Here is a 19,661-nt window from a genome sequence, read left to right as displayed (position 1 = left end):
AGTAAAACGGCGTTGGGGGTAGGGTGGAAGCACGGTTGTCACGCGCCAGGCAGAGAGCGTGCAGCCGAAGCTGCGCCTGCGCGCCGGTCTTCCTGGCTGCCGGGAGTTACTGTATTCGAGAAAGACTGGGACAGTGCTGCACCTTGTGAACGAAAAGATGTTTCCCTTCTGAAATGACTATTTTTCTTCAATGCCTTCTTGGATCCTAGAAAGGGCAAAAATGACTAGATTCTGGGTCTGTATCCGACCTCGATATTCGGGGTAACCTTAATCCGGAGCTCTAGTTTTCCCAATCTGTACCGTATGAAGAATATTCTTTCTTACTAGCAAATTAAGGAAATTAATGACTACTATGTTTATTGAAGCAAAAGACACGTGGACTGACAAAAGCATTTATCTGTTTGCCATTTTGGGACAGAGGCATAATAATATGAGGCAAATAATATTTTTATTAACAAAAAATAGCTTATACTTAGAAATTGTTTACCGGGTGCCAGGCATCTTTCTAAACTTTTTACATGTATTAACTCAGTCTTCACCACAAACGAGCAATATGCTCCTTTTACATATGATGTTGCATAGAAATTAAGTACGTAATTTATTTAAGGTCACACGGCTAATAACTGGCAGAACTGGGATTCAAATTCAAGCAAACTCCAGAACCCATGCACTGACTACTACGCTGTATTGCTTCACATTCAGTGGTTAAAGGATTCATGTTGTTGGGGTCATCCTGGAAAATCCAGTGCTGTAGTCATCGTTGAATGACAAACACTTTTCATACTTACCCTTGGGTTTTTTCTCATTCTGTCAATTAACGTTTATTGAGCATTTACCTATGGTATTTTGCAGTGAGTTGGGAGCTATGGGCTGTACAGGGTTGAAATAGAATTGCTACAAAGGTCCAAGTAAAATGCTAAGGACTATCAAAGGAAAGAGAGATTACTTTTGAGTTTGGGGATCTCATGTCTTAAATCTTGACTTTTTAACCATACTGTTATATATATATATATATATATATATATATATATATATATATATATATATATATATACACACACACACATACACACACACATTGATTTTTTTTTTCCTTTTTTTTTTTTGGCTGCGCAGGGCATCATGTGGGATCTTAATTCCCCAACCGAGGATTGAACCTGCACCCCCTGTAGTGGGGGCACAGAGTCTTAACCACTGGACTGCCAGGGAAGTCCCTGTATATTCTTCAAGGGTAAGAATTCCCCCACAAGTCCTAGCCACAGCATAGAACCTATAGCATGATACATTAATAGTGACATGAAATTAGGTATTATACGTATGTGATAATTAAAGAATATATATTAAGCATTTAAATGAGGTATATCTAATTATTTCTCTTTTTTTTAATTTTTACTTTTTTTAACATTTTCTTGGCCACCCTGTGTGGCATGTGGGATCTTAGTTCCCCAACCGGGGATTGAACCCCGTGCCCTTTGCATTGCAAGTGCGAAATCTTCACTGCTGGACCACCAGGGAAGTCCCAAGATGTATCTAATTATTTCTTAACAGAGTCCTGTCAATCTACTCTATGCCTCAGAAAATAAAACATGAACTTTTTTTTTAAACTGGTTTTCCTGACAAAGTGGGGAAACCCCAATCCATGATGAGTGGTTATTAATACAGAACATTGATATAGTCTTTCTGGGATTATCTACTTCACTGTTGAGTTTTATGTTTGCCTCACATGGTAACCAACACATCCCAGATCATCTCTGCCTGCCTTCTGGTCAGTTTCTCAGGGAATGCAAACTTGTTCCATATCAACCTGGATGAAATAATAAGGGAAGTCAATCTTGTTTAATTCATTCTGAGATGAATTATAAGTGGGTTTTATTAGCTGCTGTTTTGGAAAATTCGTATTATCTTCCTATCTCATTAACTGCATGGAAAATTGGGAGTTGTCTGCCTGGGGAAGTTAACACGAAAAGGATATTTCGTAATCCTACAACCCAAGTAGTTCACATTTCAGAAAAAGCAAAGTGAGAGCAAGAGAAGGAAACTTATTGTGTAATTAGAGGAAGGAATAAGGTGGTTAGGGGCTTAACCTTGCAAAAAACAGTCTTGCACATAGTAGACACTCAAATATTTATTCAATAAGTGATCATGGGGGAAAAAAAATAAGTGGATCAGTAGAATCCCAGATAAAATATGATGAGGCAGAGGGCAAAGTTGATTTCCTGTTTCCCCAAATACGGGGGTTTCCTGGAATCACTCGTCTTACTGAAATTTCTAAATGGATCCAAAGAAGATGGGATATCCCATGAGCAGTGGGATATGTACTGTATTTGGATTTTTTTCCCTCTTAGTGGCAGATGATATCAAATATTGGAACTTCTAAAATTCTGCCTGGTAGTCTACATTCTAGGAGAAGCACTGTTGATTTGAACACGGAAGATCCTTCTGGAGAATTGGAAGAATCTGATTACAGTATGTTTATTGATTACTGTAAACAATATGATACTTGGATTGAAGCGAGTGATAGGCTTGCCACATGTTTATGTTGTACTTCCGTCCCTTGAGAGAGCGCATGAAGAACAAAGGAAGTGAAGTGAATTGTCCAAGATAAGGTGACATAGAAGAAACGAAGAATTCTGACTTTCTAAGAAATGTTTTCAACTGATCTTTAGCTAACAATGTTAGCAGAGCTTCTTTGTCACTAGGAGAGTTGACTATCTATGACTCTCACATAGTGGTGCCTGAGTGTACATCTTAGCTCCACTTCTTTTCCTCACCATAGAAAAGGGGAAATTGAGTACCTAACTCATAGAATTGTTACTAAGTCATTAAATGAATTAATACATGTTCCCACTCTGGTTAGTTATGGTAACTGCTTCCAAGCCCCATGATAGCCGTGGAAGGGATATATGGAGCCTAGCAGAGTTCTAGTAAGTGTCTGCTCTTTATGCTGGACACAGATAACATCGGCAGTCCCAGAGTCCACCCCAGTGCAGTGTTCCTAAAGCAAAAGAGCCCATAACCTGGATATGAATTGGAAATCCTCAGGAAGTCCTATGTGTGTTAGCTCTTTTCCTCTAGGGAGCAGTCCTCAGCTCCGTTAAAGTTAAAACCATTGAAATGAAGGTTGTTTCCATGCCCAAAAGTGATTCCTTATTTCTTTCTTTCTTTATTTCTTTATGACTGTGTTGGGTCTTCGTTTCTGTGTGAGGGCTTTCTCCTGTTGCGGAGAGCGGGGACCACTCTTCATCGCGGTGCGCGGGCCTCGCACTATCGCGGCCTCTCTTGTTGCGGAGCACAGGCTCCAGACGCGCAGGCGCAGTAATTGTGGCTCACGGGCCCAGTTGCTCCGTGGCATGTGGGATCTTCGCAGACCAGGGCTCGAACCCGCGTCCCCTGCATTGGCAGGCAGATTCTCAACCACTGCGCCACCGGGGAAGCCCGTGATTCCTTATTTCTGTGCTGCGTGACTTTCTTCTCCTAGCTGCTCGTCTGTCTCATCCATCCTTCCATTCATCCCTGCTGCTGAAGACAAAGGCTTTTTCCTTTCCTTTGCTGCCTGCCTCAGCCTCTTTATTTCTAAAGGTATGTTAAGGAAGAGATATTGCTCATCCTGGCTCAGCCAGAAAAGAAGCCCATGCATCCCGCTGTTCAAGCGAGGTCTAGAACTAATCCCTCCCCTCTTCTTGCTCCACTTTCGCCCCAGCTGGCTAAATCAAGTGATAATCCTAAAAGGGAATTTCATGCTATTTGTGACTTCCCCTCTCCCTCACCCCGGGCCCTCCCCCACCCCACCCCGTTCAGGGAGGAGAGAACAAAGCCCCTGGATCAGAGTAATCTGTTTCTAACCCACTTCCATTCCCAGGGATTACCTCTGCGGGAGGAGGGAGACAGAAATAAATCTGACATCTTGGCACTGGGAACTTGGGGCAGAAGCTCCAGGAATGCCTGCAGGGTTGTAGGCATAAGATTCAGGAGCCTGGGAGCTTGTTCTCATAGGCTGGGTTCCCAAAAAATGGGAAGTGTGATACAATGGGAAGAACTCTGGTTTGGGAGGCAGGAGACATGGGTTCTGGTCTCACCATTGCTGACATTGACTTCCTTGTGGCCTTGGGAGTCACTTCGCATCTCCGATCACTAATTTCCCCCATTAAAAAAAAAATTACTCTCTTGAGCCCTAAAAACCTACAGCCCCCATTGATGTGTATTGAGCTCCTATTAATAATGCACAAAGGCCTAACAAGGACTCCCTTTGGGGACCCTTGTGAACCAATGGCTCAGCACACCTTCCCTCTGGTCTGTATTCTTTCCTCTACCCTCCATGGGCCCTGACATACAAACATGTATCTTCCAGTTGGCCATTCTTTGGGGATGCTCTCCGGTGGCTGGGTGAGGGCTTCCTTTCCAGCTCTTCACGGTTGAAGCCAGGAAAGCTGTGTGAATGCAGGAAACTTCCACTAGAGGGTACCAAGGTTTCACTGGAATCTCAGATTGCATAGAGGCCTATGCAAACCCAGCAATTCCAGGGTTTTTAAGTACCTACGTTCAGAGATTTAGAGGTCTCCATTCATTGTTCCTTACCTGGTCTGCTCCTTACTGTTCCTGGAAGGCTTAAGAAGTCTACTATTTTGACATTATTTTGATTTGATTTGACTTCAAATCAAAGGCAGCTTGGTATAGGGCAATCCAACTGGCCAGGTCCAAACTCTATGGGCAAATTCCTTAAGTCTTTTGAGGCCCAGTATACCCATCTGTGAAATGGGGATAATAAAACTTACCTTGTAGGACTGTTGTGAGCACTAAGTGAAATCCTATGTGAAAACATATGACTGGTACACGGTAGGTGCCTAAAATTGTTTTTTCACTAGGTGAGACTTCTTTCTCAGAATTGCCACAAACTGGGAATGGTGTTGACGGATTTGTGAGAACTGAGTACGTCCAAACAAGAAATGTGACTTTTTGCCATTTTGCTCTTGAGTCTTACAGAATTCCAGGCTAGTGCTTCTTGGTCCTGCTCAGCCTTAGCCCTTGGTCCTGTTCTCTGTGTCAGCCCAGCCATGGCACTCTTCTGCCCTTCTCTTATCCTGGTTTCCTCGGTGGTAAGTTTAGTTTCTACTTCCTCATCACCTCCTTGACAAAAGGTCCTTTGTATTTTGCCCTGCGTTTTCTTTTTTTTTTTTGAATTTAATTTTTTTGTACAGCAGGTTCTTATTAGTTATCCATTTTATACATATTAGTGTATACATGTCAATCCCAATCTCCCGATTCACCCCACCCCCACCCCCCTGGCTTTTCCCCCTTGGTGTCCATACGTTAGTTCTCTGCATCTGTGTCTCTATTTCTGCCCTGCAAACCAGTTCATCTGTACCATTTTTCTAGATTCAACATATACGTGTTAATATACGATATTTGTTTTTCTCCTTCTGACTTACTTCACTCTGTATGACAGTTCTGAGACTGAGCAGAAGTTTGGGAAAGGGGGAGGACGAGCGTGTCAGGGCTTGCGTGTCAGCAGACACGTTACAGCTGCAGGGCAAACCAGGGTGAAACCACGAGTCAGAGGCCCCAGGGCAGGCTGCTGTGAGGCCCGCCCCTCGGCTCCTCTCTCATCTCTGTCTCACCCCAGAGGTTTCCTGGCAGGAGTGGGAGAGGTTGGTATCGAGTCCTTGAGCCCTGACTCATTCCCTGACTTAGTTGGGTGTTACCCAGTTATCTCCCAGATCTCTCTCCAGAGGCCTTTACTACATAACAGTGTCATCCCAAAAGACAGAAGAGGCAGAAGAGGCAAGCAGACCACTTATTTATTCCATGCCCATGTGAGAATCCCAACAACAAATAAGAAGTTTGCCATCTTCATGGCTTTATATACCACCCAGGAGGTTACACTGGTTATAAAATGAACAAAATCATCTCATCATGCTGCCCTAAGAGATCGGCTATTTTCCACGTTGCTTTATAGAAACAATCATGTTTAACTTTCTCAAGAAAGAATAAAGTTGTGATTTTATTTTTCTTGGGCAGGGAAAGGGGCCGGGGGAAAGGGTGGACGGGCACTGGAACACTGAGCCAGGAAGTGACCAGCCATTATCACATAGTGAGTCAGGGGCCTATCTAGGGACTAACTCAGGTTACCTAACCCCACCCCAAATTCCATTCTCTTTGCCTCAGTCTAGTTACTTATGGACTATAGTAATGTTCCGAGTTTTCTGGACCTCACAAAAGTTCTTAAAATCTCCAGGTTCCTGAGGGCTCCATAGGAAGTCAGTTGTATTATGCTTCTAGACCTCATACATGTCCCTTTCACTGTTTGTCCTGTGAAAATGTGAGCTGCATGTCTGTTGCCTCCCCGACAGATTGTTGAAAACACTTTAGAGTTATTTAAGATTCAAAGAAGCCCAATGTAGTAGTCTGTGTGAGCTTAGATCTTAGAGACAGGAGATTCCATTTTTAAATCATTTGTCGGTGTTCACATCCTACTATCCTTGTGTGTCACCGTACTAGTGGATGCTGAAAATTATTTTCTTATCTCCCCTTTACGCAAAGGTCCCAATTGCTCCCTAACTAGGGTCATGCTTCCTAAAGACGTGAGCTGGTTTCCAAGAAAGCAGATTTTAGCTTTATCCCTTGGCAGAGAGAATGGAGTCATTGCACACAGGCCAAAACATTCTTTCTGCCAGAGCTTCCCATCTGGAAGAAAAGAGAAAAAGAGTTTCAGAGTTTCCATAAGGGCTGCCTAAAAATGGGAGGGAGGAATAGTGAGCCATAGGGAGGGGAGAAGAAAGCTACAGAGCTGGAACCCCAAGCTCCATTGTCTGGAAAGAATGTCAGATTCCACAGGCCTAAAACCCTGGCCTAGCAGCACCTACCTTTCCCTTCCTCCTAACCCTTAGCCAGGATTTATTTTGTTCCCCATTCCTTTACCTTTCACATGTATTTATCTGTCCTGCCTATCCCATCTCAGAATTTTCCCTCTATTCTTTGTTCTTTACATACCTCCCTTCCAATTTTGTGCTTTCTATATGGACAACTCCGAAATGTTCCTAGACTACTTTAATGCGTCTCACAAAAATAAGATTGCAGCGTTAGAAGGAACTTTCTCATAACCTGTGATGTACAGAAGGACTTCAGTGGGTCCAGGAAGCCTCTGAAATTGAATGTCAGTTTAGTCCATATATGCATCTTTCTGGCAAGAAGGCCTGTAGCTTCTGTCAAGTTCTCATATCTTCCGTTCAAATCCCTGCTGTTGACCCTGTAGTTCAGTGTGTTTTGGTGTAAGGCTGGGAACCCGAGTTAATTTTGGAACCTAGATCATGACTTCCATTTTTTAAAAATAAATTTATTTATTTATTTTTAGCTGTGTTGGGTCTTCGTTTCTGTGCGAGGGCTTTCTCTAGTTGCGGCGAGCGGAGGCCACTCTTCATCGCGGTGCGCGGGCCTCTCACTATCGCGGCCTCTCTTGTTGCGGAGCACAGGCTCCAGACGCACAGGCTCAGTAGTTGTGGCTCACGGGCCCAGTTGCTCCGCGGCATGTGGGATCTTCGCAGACCAGGGCTCGAACCCGTGTCCCCTGCATTGGCAGGCAGATTCTCAACCACTGCGCCACCAGGGAAGCCCCATGACTTCCATTTTTTATAATGAATAAAATAGAAAATATCAATGTGGGACTTTCCTGGTGGCGCAGTGGTTACGAATCCGCCTGCCAATGCAGGGGACATGGGTTCCAGCCCTGGTCCAGGAAGATCCCACATGCCGCGGAGCAACTAAGCCCGTGTGCCACAACTACTGAGCCAGCGCTCTAGAGCCCGCGAGCCACAACTACTGAGCCCATGTGCCACAACTACTGAAGCCCGCGCGCCTAGAGCCTGTGCTCCGCAACAGGAGAAGCCACCGCAATGAGAAACCCGCGCACCGCAACGAAGAGTAGCCCCCGCTAGGTGCAACGAGAGAAAGCCCACGTGCAGCAACGAAGACCCAGTGAAGCCAAAAATAAATAACTGAATAAATAAATTTATTAAAAAGAAAATATCAATGTGTATCACACATAGTAAGGACGTTAGTTTTGATTAACATTTGATTCAAAATGCATATGTATAATAATTTTTATTTTATGTATATATGTATATAAAATCAAACCATCCAACCTCATTCATTTAGTGAATATTTATTGAGTATCCAAAGACATTGCTCTAATCACTGGGAACATGGAAGATGAAAGAGACATGTTTCTGGCCCACAAGCAGCTCACATTTAGTAGGAAAGAGAGAAGTTCACAAAACATTTGCAAAAGAACAAGTCCCACTGTAGAAGTAAGCACAAGGTACAAGGTATAAAAGAGAGTATGACACACCATTTAGAGTTCAGGTGGGGCCACACTCGAGTTGCATCTGGAGAGATGAGTAGGAATTTGCAGGGTACATAGCAAGGAGATGTGCAATTCTAGGCAAGGGACTGACATGCACAAAGACACATCAGTGTGAGACAACACAGGATGGCCAGGGTGGCAGTGACAGTGGTCTCGTGTGTTGTCTCTGTACTGTAGAGAGGTTGGATGCTCAGGCCAGATCATGGAGAGTCTCCCACTTGAATGCAGAAAATGCTAAATATTCCTAACAGACTGTCACCCAGCTCTGCTTGGGCTCTCTCAATGAGACAGAACCTAGAACTTTGTGAGGTTGCTCATTCTGTTCTTGAGCATCTGATTTTGACAGATTCCTTCCTGTGCTGATGTAAATATTTGCTTCCCTCTTTCAACCATTGATTCTCATTTGCCCTCTGCAGCATTACAAAAGGCGTTGACATCGTCTTCTATTCGGTTGACCCAAATGAAATTACATTTTTGTAGATCAAGATGGTTGGATACTGACAATTTCGTGTTGTTGGCCCGTACTTAAAAAAAAAACAAACAGCTAATTGAGGATAGCAATTATTTATTCACCTTAGTCTTTTCTTCCCAATATTTAATATCTTTAAACTTCATCAAATTATTCCTCACGTAAGTTACTGGATCCTTTTCCAACCTGATCTCTCCCTGGGCATACACTGGTTCATCAATATCTTTTTAAGTATGAGGTACCCAGTGGATGGACCTAGAGTCTGTCATACAGAGTGAAGTAAGTCAGAAAGAGAAAAACAAATACCGTATGCTAACACATATATATGGAATCTTAAAAAAAAAAAAATGGTTATGAAGAACCTAGGGGCAGGACAGGAATAGAGACGCAGATGTAGAGAATGGACTTGACACGGGGTGGGGGAAGGGTAAGCTGGGACGAAGTGAGAGAGTGGCATGGACTTATATATGCTACCAAATGGAAAATAGATAGCTAGTGGGAAGCAGCCGCATAGCACAGGGAGATCAGCTCGGTGCTTTGTGTCCACCTAGAGGCTTGGGATAGGGAGGGTGGGAGGGAGACGAAAGAGGGAGGAGATATGGGGATATATGTATATGTATAGCTGATTCACTTTGTTATAAAGGAGAAACTAACACACCACTGTAAAGCAATTATACTCCAATAAAGATGTTAAAAAAAAAACCTAAAATTAAAAATTTTCTCCGCTCAAAAAAAATAAATAAATAAAAAGGTGTTCATTAGAAGAAAATAATAAATTATAGTATTTGTCAAATAAATAAATATGAGGTACCCAGAACTGGTCAGTTTAAAGCACAGTGACACTATTATCTCTTTTGATCTGACCTTGTGTCTTTTCATGAAACTGTGACTGCATTGGGTTTGGTGAGTCCTAAACCTTTTTCATGTAAAATGCTGTCAAGCCAGACCCATGCCTTCCTTGTACAATTGATTTTTTTTTTTTTTTAACCTAAATGTGAGTCTTTACTTTATCCCTGTCAAATTTCATCATGTTGATTTTTGGTACTTTGTTCTAATCTGTCATGATGATTTTATTCTTTATTTATTTATTTATTTTTTATTGAAGGATAGTTGATTTACAATGTTTCAGGTGTACAGCAATGATTCAGTTATACATATATATATATTCTTTTTCAGATTCTTTTCCATTATAGGTTATTACAAGATATTGAATATAGCTCCCTGTGCCATACAGTAGGTCCTTGTTGTTTATTATTTTATATATAGTAGTGTGTATCTGTTAATCCCACATTCCCAATTTATCCGTCCCCCATTTCCCCTTTAGTAACCATAAGTTTGTTTTCTACATCTGTGAGTCTATTTCTATTTTGTAAATAAGTTCACTTGTATCTTTTTTTTTTTAGATTCCACATATAAGTAATGTCATATGATATTTGTCTTTCTCTGTCTAAGATGATTTTAAATCTTGCTTCTATCATCATCTAAGCTACTGATTTTAAAAATATCTAATACAACAGTGAGGCCCCTCTCTTTATTGATATCAACTTTTTAAATCAATATCCTTTGAGGTCAGTTGGAAAGCTAGTTAAAAATCTACATAACTGTGATTATCCATCCACAACTCCCCAGGCTCATTTTCTTAGCCCCATCTACCTGCTCCTTTACTACCTTGCTCTGATCTGTCCCTGGTCCATTAAGCAAACCAGACCCAGGCATCACACAACTACCGATTTCTGTATGGGACCTACAAACACCAGCTGCTTTTAAAGGAATCATCAACGACCTTCCTGCTTGCTAATTCCCCACCTGCTCTCATGTTGATCTTCCCTCCGTGCAACTCTGCAGAGGCTTTGTGATTCCCAACTCTCATTACTCCCACCAGCCGCTCCAGGCGTGATGTCTCTATTCTTCTAGGATGTAGACTCCAGCTTGGACTTTGGCATTGCTCCTCCAGTTGGCTCTTGGTGCTCTCCCTCTGCCTACAATAGAACTCTCTTCTTTTTAGCTTGCCTATTAACCATAAATAATATGTATAACTTTGCCTCAATCTTTTTAATGGCTACATAGTATTCCATTGCATAGATAGACTATGCTGATGGACACTTAGGTGGTTCCCAAAATTTTGGCATTACAAAGAGGCCATGAGTCTGTTTGCAAGTACCAAGGTAGGATAAATTCCTGGAAATAGAATTGAAGGATCAAAAGTTATGTACCTTTTTATTTTGATAGTGCCAAACTGCTCTCCAAGTTGTACCATTTTACTTTAGTGGTGGTTTAGAGCTCAGCAACATAAATAATTTCAAATTAAATATACCTGTTCTTAAAAGATATCTTGCTGTTATACTATTGGAAATTTGAAATGGCTTTTAATTTTTCCCTTCTCCCTCATTTCTTCTCCTTACTCTCTCCTCTGATTTCTACCCCACTCTGAACTCCAAATTCTTCTCATTCATTTGTACAAAGTAATTCCACTGTCTCCAGACCCTAATGATTAACTCTCCCCATCCCTGCATTTGCACATACAAACCTCAGCATATTAAACCTGCTGCCGTCCAAAGCCATCCTCTTTAGTAATAACAATATTGAGCACGAACATGTATTAACTGATTTAATTCTTTTAACAACCTTGTCACGCAGGTACTATTATTATCCCTACTTCATGGGTGAGGAAATTGAGGTACAGAGAGGTTAAGTAGCTTGTCCAAGGTCACACAGTTTAAAAACTGCACAAATACTATTTGAACCGAGATAGCAGGTCTCTAGAGATCACACTCTTAACCCCTACAGACAGATATCTCTCTTCAGAGATTAGTCTACTTAGGTTCTTATCAAATTCTAACCTAACTTTCTTAGTGCTTCCTATGATATAATTCAGGCTATGGTCTCTACCCTGATCCCTATCTAGCCCACAGCATGTTCTATTAGTAGCTCTGCCCCACAAACGTGTCTGGAAAAAACAAGTTTCAGGATGGCTGTATTTACAGAGGAAAAAGTGTGGGGTGGGATCACAGGCAGAGGGGGACATCAGTCAAGCCCTCTCTCTCCCTCTGCAGAGGTGCGGCCTCCTGTTCTGGTCTCTGGGTGGGTCTCCCCAGACAGGAAGGGAGCAGTTGGCTTAGTCAGTCCAATTTTCCCTAGAGCTCAGCACACTGTGAAATTCAGGAGGTGCCTGAGGCCAATTTAGGCAAGTTCTATTCAACCAACATTCACTGAGTCCCAACAATGGGCCAGACACTGTGCTGTGTAAGGGTGCGACATGAATAAGTCACAAGCTCTAGAGTGAAGATAAGCACTTCAATTACCAGTTACCTACAGTGTGATAAGTGTCTTAATAGTTAGAACCTTGACTGCATTGTTTGGAGTGGGGGAGAGCAAGAGGAAAAAGGGAAAAGGGAAAGTATGGATAAAGTGCCTATCCCTGGGTGTTTTAATTTTAAGGAAACGATCCAGATTAGGGAAAGAAATCATAACTCAGTCTCAGTAAAAATTTCTGACAGAAGGGCAGTAACTTCTCAAGTACTGAGGTCTTCAAATGCAGGTGAGGTCAAATACCTTGCCTGTTTATCTGGATTGGTGTGGGAAGGAAGGTATGAGGGCAAAGAGTAGTCAGGAAAAGTTCCAAGATCCATAATGGTGGGGGGAGGGGGACCTGTGAAATGCTTATTCCTACTTTTTCTTGACAGCTTTTCTGGAAATTGTGATGACAGCTGGTGGTGGGAAAAATCACTGAAATCAGCAGTGACCACAACAATTTCCCTGCCTCTAAGTGGCTGGCTATCACCTGAGCCATTCCAGGTGATGGCAGGCTGCTATGGATCCTTTCTTTTCTTCCTTCCTTTCTCCCTCCCTCCTTTCTTTCTTTCTCTTTCTTTCTTCCTTTCCTTTCCTTTCCCTTCCTTTCTTTCTTTCCTTTTTTTTTTTTTTTTTTTCTGCAGTGCAGCTGACAGGATCTTAGTTCCCTGACCAGGGATCGAACCCAGGCCCTGGCAGTGAAAGCGCCGAGTCCTAACCACTGGACTGCCAGGGAACTCCTCTTTCTTTCTTCCTTTCTCCCTGCTCCTCCTTCCTTCCTTCCTTTCTTCCTTCCTTTCTTTCTTTCTTTCTTTCTTTCTTTCTTTCTTTCTTTCTTTCTTTCTTTCTTTCAGGGAGGAACAGAAAAAGAGGTTCATTTTCCAAGAGCAATGAATAAGCAAGCCACATCTTCTACATTAACTAGACAGCTTCTTGTAGGATAAAAAGGCCTGGCCAAGAGACTCAGTCAGCAGAGAGACCCAGTCTCTGGCTTCAGATCTGGTCCAACTTAATGAGAACTTTGGAAATTCACAACCTATCTGTACATCCATTTCTCATTTGTGCTGTGGGAATAATAAGTTCTTGTCTCTCAATGATATTGCAAAATAAGGAAAGAAAGGAATAATAGATAAACATTTAAAGGCCTCAGGAAGGGCTTCCCTAGTGGTGCAGTGGTTAAGAATCCGCCTGCCAATGCGGGAGACATGGATTCAAGCCCTGGTCCGGGAAGATCCCACGTGCCACGGAGCACCTAAGCCCGTGGGCCACAACTGCTGAGCCTGCACTCTAGAGCCCATGGGCCACAACTACTGAAGCTTGTGTGCCTAGAGCCCATGCTCCACAACAAGAGAAGCCACAGCAATAAGCCCGTGCACCACAAGGAAGAGTAGCCCCCGCTCGCCGCAACTAGAGAAAAGCCCGCGTGCAGCAACGAAGACCCAATGCAGCCAAAAATAAATAAAATAAATAAATATTTATTAAAAAATAAACTAAAATAGGGCTTCCCTGGTGGCGCAGTGGTTGAGAATCTGCCTGCCAATGCAGGGGACACGGGTTCGAGCCCTGGTCTGGGAAGATCCCACATGCCGCGGAGCAACTGGGCCCATGAGCCACAATTACTGAGCCTGCGTGTCTGGAGCCTGTGCTCTGCAACAAGAGAGGCCACGATAATGAGAGGCCCGCGCACCGCGATGAAGAGTGGCCCCCACTTGCCGCAACTAGAGAAAGCCCTCGCACAGAAACGAAGACCCAACACAGCCATAAATAAATAAATAAAACCCAAAAGTTAAACAAAAAAAAAAAAATTAAAAAAAAAAAAAATTAAACTAAAATAAAAAAATAAAGGCCTCAGGAAATAATACTCAATAGGGATATTTTTTATTTTTAATAATTTCACAGATTGTTTCAGTAAAGTAAAAAGGCCACGGTTGATGTGCTGTTTTATTAAATGGGTGCTGAGTGTTGCTAAGGGGCCTCTCTTGAGTAACTTCCTCTTCTTAATTGGGACAGAAATTCTGGCTGTGGATAGAAACATAGAAGGGCCAAAATAAAACTCAACTGTTCTACAACTTCTGTTTCTCAATAGACTCCACTTAAGCATTTTGTTCTATTTCAAAGCTAAGTCATTAAAACAGGGGCCAGTTCTAATGAAGAGCATACTTATGAAGAAATATGGATAACACAGAGAGAAAGGAAAGGCAAGAAAAAAAATTCACTAATGAACTACAAGTGGCCATAAATCTGGAAACGTGGGTGAATATACTTAAAAGATTTATGAATATTACAATACGAAACATGCTATGTTCAGTAACGTTACACGATGTGTTCCTCACTGGGGGTGCCTAGTTCTATGCGATGGGCCAACAAGCCACAGTACATGCAGTGCTAATGCAGTTTCTACCATTCCTTGCAAATGAGTCTGTGATACCTTGTCTCGTATAATTTATCTTTGATTTTCATTTTCACTGAATAAACATACATACCCCAGAAGAAGTAATCAAGGGGGTTCAATCTGTAAAAATATAAACTGTTATCTATGTTTCCAGACTTTATGGCTATCTTGTAACTTCTACAGAGATGAACACAGAAAATTGATGCAAAGAGAATGGTAAAGGGTCTAGAGAAAAAGAGTCTAGGGTAAAAGTAGAAACATACAGAGTGTGACCATGGAAACAAAACTGGGGGGGGGGGGAAATATCCAAATCCAGGCAGGGAGAGACAGAGACAAAGAGAGACATAGAGATCCTTTGGAAAATAAGGCAACATATCAAGGGGACAGGATAGTGAGAAGGACAGAAAAGCAGGTCAAAAAGGAAAAAAGCATTCTTAAAAGGAATTTCCTAAACTTCACAAACTGTCAAATGCAGCCTTCATTAGCCACAGCTGATGGATGGAAGCATACTTTTTCCACAGAAAATTAGAAAAATATAATTTAAGAAGTAGAAAGAAATTAAAAGTTTATCTAGTCCAACACCTAATTTTACAAATGAAGAAATTAAGGCACTGAGAGATTCTAGAGACAGATTTGGGTGGCCCTGTTGAAAAGGTGGGAGAGTCTGATGACCATCAAGAGAAAATAATGTCTTTTCACAGTTCTCAATATTCATTTATTTTTATTTTTATTTTTTATTTATTTTTACTTTTTTATTGCAGTATAGTTGATTTACAATGTTGTGGCAATCTCTGCTGTACAGCAAAGTGACTCACTTTTACACATATACACATTCTTTTTTAAATATTCTTTTCCATTATGGTTTATCACAGGAGATTGTGTATAGTTCCCTGTGCTATACAGTAGGACCTTGGTGTTTATCCATTCTAAGTGTAATAGTTTGCATCTACCAACGCCAAATTCCCAGTCCATCCCTCTCCTTCCCCCCACCCCCTGGCAACCATAAATCTGATCTCTATGTCTGTTTTGTAGATAGGTTCATTTGTGCCATATTTTAGATTCCACATGAGAGTGATATCATATGGTATTTGTCTTTCTCTTTCTGACTTACTTCACTTAGTATGATAATCTCTCATTGCATCCATGTTACTGCAAATGTTATTATTTTGTTCTTTTTTATGGCTGAGTAGTATTCCATTGTATATATGCACCACATCTTCTTTATCCATTCATCTGTCGCTGGACATTTAGGTTGTTTCCGTGTTTTGGCTACTGTGAATATTGCTGCTATGCACAGTTCTCAATATTTAAATGAAACAGGTGATGGAAACTCATCTACTCTTTTTTTAAAATTAATTAATTTATTTATTATTTGGTTGTGCCGGGTCTTAGTTGCAGCTGGCAGGCTCCTTAGTTGCAGCTCGCAGGCTCCTTAGTTGCGGCAGGTGAACTCTTAGTTGCGGCATGCATGCGGGATCTAGTTCCCTGGCCAGGGATTGAACCCGGGCCCCCTGCATTGGGAGTGTGGAGTCTTAACCACTGTGCCACCTGGGAAGTCCCCTCATCTGCTCTTGAGTGGGCCAATTTATGCACCATCTGTTAGGGAAGAACTAAATGGGAACTCAAGCTCTAGACTTGTCTTGTTCCAGCCATTCTTTAGGTTAAATTACATCAGCCCTGGAGTTTATGGAAAAAGATCACGGGAAGACTGAGCGTTGAGGTGGAAAGAGTGCCTGTCCTGTGTCAGGTTAACCTGGGTTCTTGCACTGGCTCTGCCAGTTACTAGCCACTGAGATCCCAGGCAAGTCAATTAATTCATGCATTTCTCAGTTTTCCAAAATGAGAATAATACCATGTGCTTCATGTGGTACTTGAGGAGGTAAGTGAAAGAATACATAGTATAAAGTGCATAGCAATTCACCAAAGCAATAAAAGTGGCCAATGTTAAAAAAAAGTTCTTCCTAACTAGGAATCAAAGAAATGCAAATAAAGAGCAACGGGATACCACTTTCGCCTACCAAACTGACAAAGATTAAAAGAAAACAAAGCTAATAACATGATGCTGGAGGTTGTGGAAGCAGATATTCTCATATTTTGCTCAAAAGAATGTAAATTTGTACATTTCTGGAGATCAGTTTGGCAACATTTTTAAGAGCCTTAAAAATGTTCATGCTGGGACTTCCTCGTGGCGCAGTGGTTAAGAATCTGCCTGCCAATGCAGGGGACACGGGTTCGATCCCTAGTCCGGGAAGATCCCACATGCCGCTGAGCAACAAAGCCTGGGAGCCACAACTACTGAGTCTGTGCTCTAGAGCCTGCAAGCCATAACTACTGAGCCTGCTACCGAAGCCCTCGCGCCCTAGAGTAGCCTAGGGCTACTGAAGTCCTCACGCCTAGAGCTCGTGCTCCACAACAAGAGAAGCCACCGCGATGAGAAGCCCACGCACTGCAAGGAAGAGTAGCCCCCGCTCGCTGCAACTAGAGAAAGCCTGCACGCAGCAATGAAGACACAATGCAACCAAAAATAAATAAACAAATTTAAATGTGGCATGTTTAAAAAACAAAAAAAGAGTACATAACTGGAGGGATTATATTTGCAGAAGAGAAAGTAAATATTATAAAAAATACTGTTCACTCTCTTTGATCCCTGATTTTACTTCTAGATATTGAGCCTAAGGAAATAATCACATGTAGGAGGAAAAAGGTATTGTATATCTATATCTATAACTTTGTTCATATAAGTTCTTTATATCAGGGGTCCCCAACCCTGGGGCCACGGTCCGTGGCCTATTAGGAACCGAGCTGCACAGCAGGAGATGAGCGGCAGGTGAGCAAAACTTCATCTGCCGTTCCCCATCACTTGCATTACTGCCTGAACCATCGCCTGCATTACTGCCTGAACCATCCCCAACCCCCTTCTCCGTGGAAAAATTGTCTTCCACGAAACCGGTCCCTGGTGCCAATAAGGTTGGGGACCGCTCCTTTATATGACAGAAAAAAATATGGTAAGTATGAGTTTTCACAACCTTCCTCTCTCCCACAAGGCAAAAAGAATGTTTTGCTGCTCAATTGGTAAAATGAGGGTATTGGGTCTTGGAGAAAATGCAATAGAGCTTCAATTTAATTTACATTGAAAAAGGCAGATATTTATAGGAAAGTGGGAAGAATTTTATCAGACTGTTTGGGGTCAGGGACCAAAGAGATGATGGGAAAAGGAAGGAAGGGAATGGAGAAACCAGGAAAAGCAGAGCTAGTTGGGAGGAAGTTTCAAACAACTGTCCTCTGCATGAAGTATTAAGAGGGAGAAGAGAAGAGAGGATTTTGAGAAGCTTTGCTATGTCTTATTAATGGAATCTCCCTTTGGTTTTTTTTTTTTAATTAATTATTAATTTATTTTTAGCTGCATTGGGTCTTCATTGCTGCGTGAGGGCTTTCTCTAGTTACGGCGAGTGTGGGCTACTCTTCATTGTCGTGCACAGGCTTCTCATTGTGGTGGCTTCTCTTGTTGCGGAGCATGGGCTCCAGGCACACGGGCTTCAGTAGCTGTGGCACGCAGGGTCAGTAGTTGTGGCGCACGGACTCGGTAGTTGTGGCACATGGGCTTAGTTGCTCCGCAGCATGTGGGATCTTCCCGGACCAGGGCTCGAACCCTTATCCCCTGCATTGGAAGGCAGATTCTCAACCACTGCACCACCAGGGAAGCCCCTCCCTTTGGTTTTATGTTGAGAAAGTAAAGATTTACTTTTCTTTTTCTTTTCTTTATTCTCATTCTCCTCCTCTTTTTCCTTGATTCTTTCTTTTATTTTTAAATGCTGGAATGATGTTTCTGTAAAATCTTAGCTTGGGCTACCCGTCAGCTTGGTTTTATAGGGGTTATATTTAAAATAGTAAACATAATTAGACACACTCTGAATATCCAAGAATAGGAAATTAGTTAAATAAATTAACTAGTTTAAGTTAAATAAGTTAGCACATATCTATAGCCATTGACATTGAATATTTAATAACATGAATACCTGAATAATATATTAAGTGAAATAGGTCATGATCCCAACATGGTGTGTGTGTGTGTGTGTGTGTGTGTGTGTGTGTGTGTTATGTATCATCAAAAAAGACAGGAGGTCAGTATACTAATTATTAACAGTGATATGTTTAGAATTACTGATTATTTTTATTTTCTTAATGCTCATCTAAATTTTCTGAATTCCCTACATTGATCAAGTAATACTTTTATAATCAGAAACCTCCTTACCTTAAACCTTATTTTTTAAAGTGAGTAGCACAAGAACCATACAGCTTCTAGATAAAGTACAGAAGAGTATCTTTGTGACCTTGAAGGAGGCAAAGATTTCTCAGCAGGGCACAAAAAGCACTAGCCATAAAAGAAAAAATTGAAAACTTGGACTTCATCAAAATTATAAATATTTACTCATCACAGGACATCACTGGGACTTCCCTGGTGGCACAGTGGTTAAGAGTCTGCCTGCCAATGCAGGGGACACGGCTTCAATCCCTGGTCTGGGAAGATCCCACATGTCGCGGAGCAACTAAGCCCGTGCACCACAACTACTGAGCCTGTGCTCTAGAGCCCGCGAGCCACAACTACTGAAGCCCGCGCACCCTAAAGCTGTGCTCCATAACAAGAGAAGCCACCGCAATGAGAAGGCCGCGCACCACAATGAAGAGTAGCCCCCACTCGCCGCAACTAGAGACAGCCCGGGCGCAGCAGTAAAGACCCAACGCAGCCAAAAAAAAAAAAAGACATCACAAAGAAAATGAGTAGACAAATGACAGACTGGGAAAACAGTTTTCATTTTACATATACATGACCAAGGATTCATATCCAGATAATTTAAGGAGTGCCTATAAATTAACAACAAAAATTTGAGCTACCCTATTAAAAAATGGGTGAAAGACTTGAAAAGACGCCTCACAAATAAAGAGATATAAATGGCCAATAAGCCATGAAAAGTGCTTGTAGTAAATGCTATGATGTGCCACTCTGATTCTCCTTTTGGAATGAAGGACTTACTCCTCAGCTGTTGGAAAGGCTGCCAGCAGACAGCTTTCAATCAGTCCACTTCAGCGATTGCCTCTGCTGAAGAGCCCTGACTTGCCCAAGGTCAAAGCTTATACACACATACACACACAAT

The 19,661-nt window shown here is 42.0% G+C and overlaps 2 long non-coding RNA genes across 2 annotated transcripts in view; one reads left to right on the top strand and one right to left on the bottom strand.

Annotated features, from left to right (window-relative positions):
• Position 1: 1 nt before the first annotated feature.
• Positions 2-19,661, top strand: part of LOC309650694 — a 29,126-nt gene continuing 9,466 nt past the window's right edge. Inside the window, exons 1-2 of the long non-coding RNA XR_014257689.1 lie at positions 2-235; positions 1,117-1,231. This is a non-coding gene — a long non-coding RNA (uncharacterized lncRNA). The remainder of the gene's footprint in view (positions 236-1,116; positions 1,232-19,661) is intronic.
• LOC309650695 lies at positions 7,330-19,421 on the bottom strand. Its single transcript, XR_014257690.1, has 2 exons — positions 13,944-19,421; positions 7,330-13,606 (listed from the first exon to the last, which is right to left on the bottom strand). It is a non-coding gene; the product is annotated as an uncharacterized lncRNA (long non-coding RNA).

Source organism: Balaenoptera physalus (assembly GCF_965194825.1).
Source record: "Balaenoptera physalus genome assembly, chromosome: 20".
Classification (NCBI taxonomy): Eukaryota; Metazoa; Chordata; class Mammalia; order Artiodactyla; family Balaenopteridae; genus Balaenoptera; species Balaenoptera physalus.
This window is presented reverse-complemented; position numbering and strand designations above follow the sequence as displayed.